The sequence below is a fragment of the Salvelinus sp. IW2-2015 genome, linkage group LG3 (genome assembly GCF_002910315.2).
Source record: "Salvelinus sp. IW2-2015 linkage group LG3, ASM291031v2, whole genome shotgun sequence".
In the NCBI taxonomy this organism is placed as follows: Eukaryota; Metazoa; Chordata; class Actinopteri; order Salmoniformes; family Salmonidae; genus Salvelinus; species Salvelinus sp. IW2-2015.
Window position 1 is genome coordinate 31,242,731 of NC_036840.1, and position 13,111 is coordinate 31,255,841.

The 13,111-nt window shown below is 40.3% G+C and overlaps 1 protein-coding gene across 1 annotated transcript in view; it reads right to left on the minus strand.

Moving 5' to 3' along the window:
- Nucleotides 1-10,421, minus strand: part of LOC111954498 (DENN domain-containing protein 4C) — a 61,887-nt gene extending 51,466 nt beyond the window's left edge. Inside the window, exon 1 of the mRNA XM_070436027.1 lies at nucleotides 9,958-10,421. The gene's annotated coding sequence lies outside the window, so the exon portion shown is untranslated. The remainder of the gene's footprint in view (nucleotides 1-9,957) is intronic.
- Nucleotides 10,422-13,111: the final 2,690 nt, after the last annotated feature.

The window sequence follows — 13,111 nt, forward strand, 5'->3', positions numbered from 1 at the left end:
GAATCCGGACACACTGTGGACACGGTCGACACATTCAAAATGTACAGTACCAGTCAAAAGTTGACACCTACAAGGGTTTTTCTTTATTTGATTCCATATGTGTTATGTCATTGTTTTGATGTCTTCAATATTATTCTACAATGTAGAAAATAGTACAAATAAATAAAAACCCTGGAATGAGTAGGTGTGTCCAAACTTTTGACTGGTGCTGTAGGTGTAGATGCATGACGCGTTTGGAACACTAAAGCTGCATGAACTGTCAAGTCTAGACACGGCCTTTGATAACAGGCAGCAATCAGCCAAAAATTCCACCGATGCGCAGGTAAAGCGGAAAACATCGAATAGCTTATTGAAAATGTTTGCCAGAGGCAATAAGCCTCATCTGCAATTTGCAGCAAAAAGGGAAAACAAATCTGGCTACGGAGATGGAGAAAATAATGCAGCCATCCAGCAGAATGGGAAAACAAGAAGCTGAGTGRAAACCCACATGACTGGGAAAAAGAGTGATTAAAACATACTCCATGGGCACCACCTGTTTTTCAGTGTAAGCAACATGTTGACTCAACTCTGATTCAACTCCTGATGTTTTATCCCTGCTCTGGGTAACCAAGTGCAGTCCGACGTCAAGACTAATACATTACACAGTGTTTCCCAAACTCGGTCCTGCACGTTTTGGTTTTTGCCCAAGCACTGCGCAGTTGGTTCAAATAATCAAATCTTGATGAGAAGTTGGTTATATGAACCACTTAAAATAAAGGGCTGTGTTTAGTGTAGGCTTAGCCTGTCGTGATGATTTGATAACCATGTAAATCATTAGGACAAGGTGACTTATCAATATATCCCCAGCAAGCTCCTACACGTCATCTCTAGCTGACACCTTTGCTAACAGGTATTGTATCGATTTAAAACTTGCACAAGACAGTTCACAGAATTGTCCATTTAAGACATTTTSCCAATTTATTCATTACTACATTTAGCTAACATTAGAGAGTTAATCCAGAAATTTTTACATTTGCCTCGATTCTGCAGTCTCATCCAGATCATCATGGCATTTGTAGTTCTTTATGATTGCCACATGAGCAGCTAATCAGCATTTCATTTTGCAGGGGGTAAATACAGGCAAATATACTGATAAAAGTCACCCTGTCCTAGAGAGACTTACATGGTTTTCAAAACGTCACACCAGGGTAAGCCTACAGGAAACACAGCCCTTACTTTAAGTGTCTCTAAAATCCCCTATGGGAAGAATTTATGGTGGGAAAACGATTGGAACCATTCCCCTGTTTGACCTCTAGGTTTTATGGGTATTATGACTCATACTGTGGTACTACTCTATGATAATGTCATATTCCTAAATCTTCCAGGTCCTAGTGATTATCCAATTTCACGTCGGAGCATCATCTGATTTCAACAGACAAGCAGAGTATACACAACAGTTGAGAAATAGAGCGGCAGAACAATCAATTCTACACACGACAAGCTGTAAACTTCCCTCGCATCAATTCTATGAAAAGCTGTGTCAAAAGCTGAGTTTTCCAAGGCAATTTCATGATGCATCTCATGCAGGCATAAGAGCACAATAAYACATCAGCACAAAAAATTACAAATATGTTTTGTCACATATACCAGACAGTTGCAGGGAAATGTGTTGTTTTACAGAGTCAGCCATAGTAGTAGGGCACCCCGGTGCAAATTAGGGTCAAGTGCCCTGCACAAGGGCACGTTAACAGATTTTTCACCTTGTCGGCTCGGGTATTCGAACCAGCAACCTTCCGGTTACTGGCCCAACACACTAACTGCTAGGCTAAATGAAACCCACAAGTTCAATACAATAGGCTACATTAGTGAATACATAGATATGAAGTCAGGAGTTTACATACACCTTAGCCAAATACATTTAAACTCAGTTTTTCACAATTCCTGACATTTAATCCTAGTAAAAATGCCCTGWCTTAGGTCAGTTAGGATCACCACTTTATTTTAAGAATGTGAAATGTCAGAATAATAGTAGAGAGAATTATTTATTTCAGCTTTTATTTATTTCATCACATTCCCAGTGGGTCAGAAGTTTACATGCTACCAAATACTAAATGAGTGTATTGCCTTTATGTTGTTTAACTTAGGTCAAACGTTTCAGGTAGCCTTCCACAAGCATCCCACAATAAATTGGGTGAATTTTGGCCCATTCCTGCTGACAGGGCTGGTGTAACTGAGTCAGTTTGTAGGCCTCTTCCCGACACCACTTCTCTCTCTCAGTACCGCCCACAAATTGTCTATAAGATTGAGGTCAGGTATTTGTGATGGCCACTCAAAACCTTGACATTGTTGTCCTTAAGCTATTTTGCCACGACTTTGGAAGTATGCCTTGGGGTCATGTCCATTTGGAAGACCATTTGCGACCAAGCTTTAACTTCCTGACTGATGCTTGAGATGTTGCTTCAATATATCCACATAATTTCCCTTCCTCATGATGCCATCTATTTTGTGAAGTAACACAGTCCCTCCTGCAGCAAGCACCCCCACAACATGATGCTGCACCCCGCGTGCTTCACAGTTGGGATGGTGTTCTTCAGCTTGCAAGCATCCTTTTCTCTCCAAACATAACGATGGTCATTATGGCCAAGCAGTTTTTCCTCATCAGACCAAAGGACATTTCTCCAAAAAGTAGGATCTTTGTCCCATGTGCAGTTGCAAACCGTAGTCTGGCTTTTTTATGACAGTTTTGGAGCAGTGGCTTCTTCCTTGCTGAGCGGCCTTTCAGGTTATGTCGATATAGGACTCGTTTTACTGTGGATATAGATACTTTTGTACCCGTTTCCGCCCATCTTCACAAGGTCCTTTGCTGTTGTTCTGGGATTGATTTGCACTTTTCGCACCAAAGTACGTTCATCTCTAGGAGACAGAACACGTCTCCTTCCTGAGCGTATGACGGCTGCGTGGTCCCATGGTGTTTATACTTGCGTACTATTGTTTGTACAGATGAACGTGGTACCTTCAGGCGTTTGGAAATTGCTCCCAAGGATGACCAGACTTGTGGACGTCTACAATGTTTTTTCTGAGGTCTTGGCTGATTTCTTTTGATTTTCCCATGATGTCAAGCAAAGAGGCACTAATTTGAAGGTAGGCCTTGAAATACATCCACAGGTACCCCCATTGACTCAAATGATGTCAATAGCCTATCAGAAGCTCTTAACGCCATGACATCATTTTCTGGAATTTTCCAAGCCGTTTAAAGGCACAGTCAACTTAGTGTATGTAAACTTCTGACCCACTGGAATTGTGATACAGTGAATTATAAGGGAAATAATCTGTAAACAATTGTTGGAAAAATTACTTGTGTCATGCACAAGTAGATGTCTACCGACTTGCCAAAAATATAGTTTGTTAACTAAAGAATTTGTGGAGTGGTTGAAAAACAGGTTAATGACTCCAACCTAACTGTATGTAAACTTCTGATTTCAACTGTACGCAAGAACACAATATCAATGCATATTTGTGGCTTTCCCAGGTGGAGTGCCCCCTTGACTACCAGCCAATGGAAAAAGGTGACATGCAGGCAGTGTCCATTTTTATTCAAGTCTACTAGTTGGAGGCAAAGGGCCTAATACCGACACGGGGTTGGTTCACTGACTGTATGAGGTTATGAGGGTCATGTGGGTCCTTTTGAATGACACCAGTGTGTTTACAGTGCCTTCAGAAAGTATTCACACCCATTGACTTTTTCCCCATTTTGTTGTGTTACATCCTGAATTTACCATGGATTCAAATTAGATTTTTAGTCACTGGACTACACACAATAAGGTCAAAGTGGAATTTAATTAATTAAACATTAAAAGCTGAAATGTCTTGAATTAATAAGTATTCTACCCCTTTCTTATGGCAAGCCTAAATACATTCAGGAATAAAAATTTGCTTAACAAGTCACATAATAATTTGCATGGATTCACTGTGTGTGCAATACATGTTTAACAGGATGTTTTAATGACTACCTCCTCTCTGTACCCAAAACATACAGATAATTGTAAGGTCCCTCAGTCGAGCAGTGAATTTCAAACAAAAATTCAACCCCAAAGACCTGGGAGGTTTTCAAATGCCTCGCAAAGAAGGGCACCTATTGGTGTATCTGGGTTAAAAAAAATTTTTTTTTTTAAAGCTGACATTCAATATCTCTTTGATCATGGTGAAGTTATTAATTACACTTTGGATGGTGTATCAATACACCCAATCACTACAAAGATACAGGCACCCTTCCTAACTCAGTTGCCACAGAGGAAGTAAACTGCTCAGGGATTTCACCATGAGACTAATGGTGACTTTCAAACAGTTGGAGTTTAAATGGCTGTGATAGGAGAAAACTGAGGATGGATCTASAATACTAACCTAATTGAGAGTGAAAAGGAAGACTGTACAAAAAATTCCAAAAAAACATGCATCCTGTTTGCAACAAGGCACTAAAGTAATACTGCACAAAATGTGGCAAAGCAATTAACACTTTGTATTCAGGACAAAGTTGTTTGGGGCAAATCCAATACAAGACATTACGGAGTACCACTCTCCATATTTTCAAGCATAGTGGTGGCTGCATCATGTTATGGGTATGCTTGTAATTGTTAAGGACTGGGGAGTTTTTCAGGATAAAAAAAGAATGCTAAGCACAGACAAAATCCTAGAGGAAAACTTGGTTCAAATTGGCTTTCCACCAGACACTGGGAAATTAATTCACCTTTCAGCAGGACAATAATGTAAAACACAGGACCAAATCTACACKGGAAATTTTATACAGAAGACAGTGAATGTTCCTGAGTGGTCAAGTTACAGTTGACTTAAGACTACTTGAAAATCTATGGCAAAACCAAAAAATWGTTGTCTAGCAATTATCAACAACCAATATGACAGAGCTTGAAGAATTTTGAAGAGAGTAATGGGAAAATGTCACACAATATAGGTGTGGCAAGCTCTTAGAGGCTTACCTAGAAAGACGCACATCTGTAAATCGCTGCCAAAATGTGCTTATACAAAGTACTGACTCAGTGGTGAGAACACTTATGTAAATTAGATATTTCTGTATTTCATTTTCAATACATTTGAAAAAAATTCTAAAAACATGTTTTCACTTGGTCATTATGGGGTATTTGTGTGTAGATGAGAATATATATTTTTTWATCCATTTTGAATTCCGGCTGTAACTTTGAATTCCGGCAGTAACAACAAAATGTGGAATACGTCAAGGGGTATGAATACTTTCTGAAGGCACTGTAACTACTAAAGTCAGGACAATACCAGTATTGCAATATTGTTATCCATGGCAAAAATTTAAAAAAAAAAAAACTGTGCAGACCAAACTCTTTGGTCCTTTAAAACCCTCCTGTATGTAAAATATAGTCTACTATAACTTGGAAAATAAATAACTCTGGATGACAWCAATGATGTACGTAGAACGCCATCTCTAAAGAGTCTTGTAAAGAGAGATGTCAATACAACCTGACAAAATGTTCACTCGTCTTTCTACCCCTCTTTTCACTCATCAGACTGCAACTAAAAGTAGGTTCTCTGTGTCAGTGTTCCATTCTAAGATGGCTTTGTTACCATCTGAAAGTCRGGCACTATGAAATACAGTACTGTTGCGTTGGTGTTTATAATGCACTTAATGTCAAAGAATTCATACCGCCTACATATCCAACAAAAGACATGCTTTATATACAAGCCTGATAAAATGTTTGCACTGCGAGGCGTGATGTTGTCTTCTGCCCATGAGCGTAGTGTTGGCTGTAGGAGATACAGAATAAATACAAGGCTAACAAACACTCTTGATCATCTGTCTGACGTATTTTTGTTTAACCTTTATTTTACTTAGCAAGTCAGTTAAGAACAATTCTTATTTTCAATGACGGCCTAGGAACAGTGGGTTAATTGCCTTGTTCAGGGGCAGAAGGACAGATTTTTACGTTATCAGTTCGGCGATTCAATCCACCAACCTTTCAGTTACYGGCMCAACACTCTAACCACTAGGCTACCTGCTTATGATGACTATAAGCAGGAAACAGGGAGAGAAAAATGGGAGAGAATGAGTTTTCAAAAGGCTAAAATATACTTGAAAAAGGCTTAATTACAATATTTATAATTGAATAGCTCTGGTGCCATTATAATACTTTGGGGGGTACTCATTAACAGGTGAAATGCAGCGGGTTAGAATAACACAGAGGAAGCTGAAGAGTGAAGGAAAGCTCAGCTGAAACGTCAAGACTCACTGCCTCCTTCCTCAAGCGTGACGGGCGGCCAGACAAAAAGCATTGTTTCCACAGGGAAGTGGAGGGAGAGGGGAAACACTCACTGCCCTAACTAACTACACTGACAGACGAAGCACCCAGATCCATTGAAAGTTCAGAACAAAAAGATTGCAGAGACATCCGAGTCAGAGGAAATTAATACGTCATCTGAGAAGACACCAAAGAATGGATTCTTTCAATGATCCTTTGCAAAGTTGGAAGAGTAGGCCTATCTCCATTTATAAACGACTTCCTGATTGTGTGTGMTGTGCACGTCTTATTTAGAAAACTGAAGGCATGTGCTACAGTGTCAATACTGCACTGTGGCTTCAGGTGAATTGAGGCCTATTATGGTCTRTAGAAACATGACTATTGGGATTCAAAATCTTCAAACTAAGAGTAGGACTAAATTAAAATACAGTATTTAGAAAACAAGGCCATTTTAAAAAGTTAAAGGCAAAACATAAAGCTTTGTTGTGAGCACTAGAATACCAATGAATTCTAACTCTACTTGGCCAAACTAAATTCCCTCATATGAACTATTGCTATAACTCAATTAAGAGACTGAAGCCATATTCTGATTCTCCTCTGCTTCACACAGAACGAACCACAATATCAATTTCCTCTGTGGCACATCTGAGACGCACCTAAACAGCATGCGGAAGTGAAGCATATAAATGGTATCATATTTATTTTTTGCAGGAAAAGGCCTACCTAAGTACATGCTGTACAAATTAATTATTACTTTTTCAACATTGTATTTGTCAGAGGATGGGCAGTGCCATTGAGGCCAGCTCCATTTTGAAGTAGTCAATTTTCTTCTTCTACGAATTGGTAAACAAACTAAGACTGTGTACTGCCCCCTGGAGTGTGTTGTATGAACAGGTACCAAAGCCACAGKTGGCAATTTACTGCCACATGCAGTTATGGAATGTTTGCTCAAGAGTATAATTCATTGGCTGAACACTCCTGATGACCTGGATGGAATTATGTGATCCTTTCTTTACCCATCGGAAGTCCCACCCAATTGACTACTAAAAAATGGGTAAAGTTCTCAATGGTGTTGCCCATGCTAACACAGGCTTTTTGGCACTAGAGTCCTCTATCTATCTCTATGTTTGAGCCCTGTTCGTTGTTGTTCCCTTGCCAGACAGCTTYCTTATTTTCCCCTGTCACCTGACACAGATGTCCTGGCACCTAGTTGAAATATCTAATTTACCTAGTGTCAGTCAAAAGTCTGGACACAGCTACCTCATGAAGCTGGTTGAGAGAATGCCAAGAGTGTGCAAAGCTGTCATCAAGGCAAAGGGTGGCTACTTTGAAGAATGTCAAATATAAAATATATTTGGATTAGTTTAACACTTTTTTTGGTTACTACATGATTCCATGTGTGTTATTTCATAGTTCTGTCTTCACTTATTTCTACAATGTAGAAAATAGTAAAAAAAAATAAAGAAAAACCCTTGAATGAGTAGGTGTGTCCAAACTTTTGACTGGTACTGTATGCACGAAGACACCCAACTGGGGCCATGACCCAGTTAGTCATGGCATAACATTGAATGTGCCAAAACGTACTCAGTCACAAGTTCTCACAACAGACACACTAGTAAGTACTATGGCACCACTTGCTAGAGCGCAGCATTTCATTGCATTCCAACACTAGCGGTTGGCCTGAAACAATATTCAAGATAGAAATCTGAATAGATTGTGTAATTCATTGTTTCCCATGCACAGAGACAAGTCAGATTATGTTCCTCCTCACGAGAGTATAGTCTTATTTTAGGGAATACTGTGCCACAAACTGCATTGCTAGTAAAATGCCTGAGCTGACACACTCCCAAAAATGTTTGTAGAGGCGCTGACTAACAAAGAATAAACTGTAGAAAAATAAAGTCACACTTCATATATGGTCCCAACAATTTCATGTGTTAATAATTTAACATAAAATCAACATTGACAATGCAGCACCAATTAACCCATTAAATTTGGTAGCATATAGAGCAGGGATGGGCRACTGGCGGTCCCGCCTGCGACCCCCGAATCAATTTCCCCCCTTATATAATAGCAAAATCTCTCCACCCATGGAATAGTGTAAAATTGTAGCAAACTTGCTTTAAAACAGCAACATTTTCTCTATGCCCATGGCAAAATGTGTAAAATTACAGGAAATTAACTCTAAAACAAAATTACACTTAGGGCCCCAAAAGGCTAGGGCCTGCTCTGACTGCGTGAGTGGGTATGGATGTGGGTACGCAGACCCGCGAGCGATTGTGGCCCCTYATAATGAGTTCAGATTTTTTTTGTGGCCCCCACCTGCATCAAAGTTGCCCATCCCTGATTTAGAGGGTGAGACTTTCTTTTAGCACAAACGCATTGCTACCCCAATGGAAACCAAAATGTGGCTACAGTACCTGTGGGGAAATACCATTCTTTGCCCTGCTGGGACTAATGCCGTAGACGACTGGCACAGAGACGCCATCAAATCAAGCTTTACTTATACAGCACATTTTAGAGATGAATGCAACGCAATTTTCTTCACAGAATTATATATATATTTTTAACTATGAAAATAAAAACTGAAAATATGTACTACAAAACAAGAGGATAAAAAATAAAAACAGAAAGACTAACAAAGCACCCTAAGGAAAAGCAAAGCTAAAAAGGTGTATCAAGATCTCTTAAATATGCCCACAGTTTTGGCCCTCAGGTTGCCATGGCAGACACACATGGAGGCCCGCATAGAGGTTAGGGAGGAAGGAATGACACATTCTGTTTGTCACTGCAGCGCCTCAGTTGCTTACTGGCAATCAGTCAAGTGCTGAGCAACATATACTGTATGTGAGCACCTTGGCTTGCAGGAACCTGTAGGTTACAGAGCGTCATTGACAGACATTTAATTCTTACTCAACTTAGTCAGTGTCACACGAATGCAGACGGACATTGCAAATTCAGTAACAAAAGTCCACTTAGGCTTAGCCTAAACTGAGGTCCACACTTTGAATGACATGTAGTAGAGAATTGTTTTGGAATTACTAGGCTACTACAAGTGCTCTCTGCATGTTTATTTTTTTAGGCCCATTACCACATGAAACGTATATTTTCCTGTGGAGAATKGCATTTGTGAAAAACAACAATTAAATGTTCTAGTAAAAAAAACAAAAAAAAGTTATAGTATGAGTGGTGGTTGTTTCATTTGATAGTATATTGTTGGAATTGATCTTAAGACTTTTTTGCTGGGAAAGCGAGGCAGATATTTCAAAAGACAATGGTTTTGCCTGACAATAGACTACCTGAGTGTTGACACACCCAAGGCCTACAGGAGAACCCATCTCTCACAGTATAAGGGGCCTAGARGGGGCGGGGGAAGTGTTACGTTCCAACTGTTGCATCGTAGCCTATGGCTTTATTATAAAAGTAGGTCAACATTTGATCACTGAAAACAAAGCATTTCATTCTCAATAAGAGACAGTCCGTCTGTTGCGTAGTAAAAAAAAAAAATTACGCAGACACCGGGCTCTAGCAATACATTCACGCAAAGGATTGCAATTTAAATGTTTGAAACATTRCATACCGTTAAACTGCATCATAAAGTACGTTTATTGATACAAAGTTAAAGCGCATAGAACCCTAACAAAAACAAACTTGCTTTAGTTCCCTAACCAGAATAGGCAGGCAGTGCTGTAATACTTACCAGCTGTTTACAACACTACAAGAGACAATTTTGACATGTAGGCAACTTGCAGCTTTCACCCGCKCGAGTTATTCCGATCCAGTTTTAGATTACAAAACCACCACTGAAGGCACAAAGTGAGCGCACTTCGATAATCCTTGGAAACTTTGTCACACTTGTTCGCTGAGGTATAGCTTGTTCACGACACTCTTATCGGTAGCTGTCGGTGCAAGCAGTCGCCATGTTTGCGTCTGGTCACACTTTGGTGAGCAATTTTTTTTTTTTTTACACTGCTGCATGAGACAGAATGAAACCGCCCAGGGGATAGTGACTGGCACTCAGATGACAAACCCTCTCCGCCTTTTTCCAACCGCCTCTTGAAGCCAGTTTATGCTTAATCTGAAAATGTGGTCGGAGGCTTCGTATGGCGGGCGTGACGCAATCGCGGAGCCTCCAGCGGCCAAATCAAGCTCTGTACCGCATCGCCGTGCGCCTATCAAATTGTGTAACAATGCGGAGGGCTCTGTACAGCTGCATTGACATGATTGGTTGACGGTAGGTGGGGGCGGGAGGTCCTATACAAACACAAACTCACTTCCTTGACAACTTCCTTCACAACAGCTCATCTCTGCTCCACGAAGCGCAAAAAGTATGTTTTCTTTGACTTCTGCGGAGGCGCATTTACTGTATGGTCACTGCAGATTTCGGCTTGACCATGTAAAGCCTATGCCCCTACCCCCATGTGAAATGTAATGCATGATGTCTTGACACCAGAATATTGTAGGCTGTAAATTCAACAGGTGTTGAATTTTTTTTCATTTAGTGACAATATATTTTATCTACAASCTCCCTTAGTCAGTTTGGGTGTTATATAGCCAATACTAGGTCTACTGCATAAATAAGCAATTTTTCAAAAATCAAGTAGGCCCATATTTCATGAATTGAAAAGTCCAATGAGAATTAATCCCAAAATAATCCAATGATTATTCTGGATAAYGTATAGTTTCCCATGACTAAATGTTCTTACTGATGAGACCCGTAAACCCTTAAGAAGCTGAAATATTTCACTTTTATACATTCCCCAATCGCTAGAAAAATGGGACTGAATTATACTGAACAAACATATAAACAGAACACGTAAAGTGTTGGTCCCATGTTTCATGAGCTGAAATAAGAGATCCAGAAATGTTCCATACGCACAAAAAGCTMATTTCTCTCACATTTTGGACACAAATTTGTTTATATCCCTKTTAGTGAGCATTTCTCCTTTGCGAAGATAATCATCCAACTGACAGGGGGCATATTAAGAAGATGATTAAACAGCATGATYGTTACACAGGTGCACCTTGTGCTGGAGACAATAAAAGGCCACGCTAAAATGTGCAGTTGTCGTCAAACACCGTCACAGATGTCTCAAGTTGAGGGAGCGTGCAATTGGCATGCTGACTGCAGGAATGTCCACCAGAGCTATTGCCAGAKAATTTWATGTTAATTTCTCTAACATAAGCCGCATTTTAGAGAATTTGGCAGTACCTCCAACTGGAAGCTCATCTGCTTGGTCGTCRTCCTCGCCAGGGTTTTGACCTGACTGCAGTTCTGCCACGCAACTGAATTCAGTGGGGAACACCCAATCTTTCTGTTAAGATACCTTAACAGAAAATGAAAACAAAGTTATCCAGTAAAATACTTTTTGATTTCACTCAAGTAGTATTTGGTTTTAAATATGTAATTRCTAMAATATATTTAAGTGTCAAAAAATGTATTTCAAATTCCTTATATACTGAACARMAATATATGCAACATGCAACAATTTCAAARGTTTTACTGAGTTACAGTTCATATAAGGAAATCAGTCAATTAAAATAAATTCATTAGGCCCTAATCTATGGATTTCACTTGACTGGGAATACAGATCTCTTGTAGAACAAGACTTGTTCACAGACACCTCAACAACAACAAAGTAGGGGCGTGGATCAGTAAACCAGTCAGTATCTGGTGTGACSACCATTTGCCTCATGCAGCAGGATACATCTCCTTTGCATAGTGTTGATCAGGCTGTTGATTGTGGCTGGTGGAATGTTGTCCCACTCCTCTTCAATGGCTGTGCGAAGTTGCTGTTAAATTGGCAGGAACTGCAATGTGCTGTTGTACACGTCAACCAAGAGCATCCCAAACATGCGCAATGGGTGACATGTCTGGTGAGTATGCAGGCCATGGAAAAACTGGGACATTGTGTACAGATCCTTGCGATACGGGGCTGAACAGCACGACACTGGGCCTCAGGATCTCTATAAAATGCAATCGCTTTTGTTGTCCGTAGCTTATGCCTGCCCATATCCCCACTGCTACCATGGGGCACGAGAGTATAGTCTTAWTTTAGGGAATACTGTGCCACAAACTGCATTGCTAGTAAAATGCCTGAGCTGACACACCCAAAAATGTTGACATCTTTGACACCATCTGCCCRGTAGTTGAAACCAGGATTCATCTGTAAACACACTTCTCCATCGAAGGTGAGCATTTGCCCACTGGTCAGTTATGACACCGAACTGTAGTCAGGTCAAGACCCTGGTGAGGACGACTAGCACGCAGATGAGTGTTTTCCTGAGACAGCTWCAGACAGTTTGTGCAGGAATTCTTCAGTTGTGCAAACCCACAGTTTCATCACCTGTCCGTGTGGCTGGTCTCAGACGATCCCGCAGGTGAAGAAGCCGGACGTGGAGGTCCTGGGCTGGTGTGGTTACATGTGGTCTGTGGTTGTGAGGCCGATTGGACATACTGACAAATTCTCTAAAACGACATTGGAGGCTTAAGGTTCGAGAATTTAACATTAAATTCTCTGGCAACAGTTCTGGTGGACATTCCTGCAGTCAGCATGCCAATTGTACACGCCCTCAAAACATTAGACATCTGTGGCATTGTGTTTTGACCAAACTGCTCCTTTTAGTGTCCATTTATTGTSCCCAGCACAAGGTACACCTATGTGATAATCATGCTGTTTAATCAGCTTCTTGATATGCCACACCTGTCAGGTGGATGGATTATCTTGGCAAAGAACTGCCTACATAAATTTGTACACAATGAGAGAAATATTTTTTGTGCATATGGAAAATGTATGTGATCTATTTCAGCTCATGAAACCAACACCTTACATGTTAATATTTTTGTTGTGTAT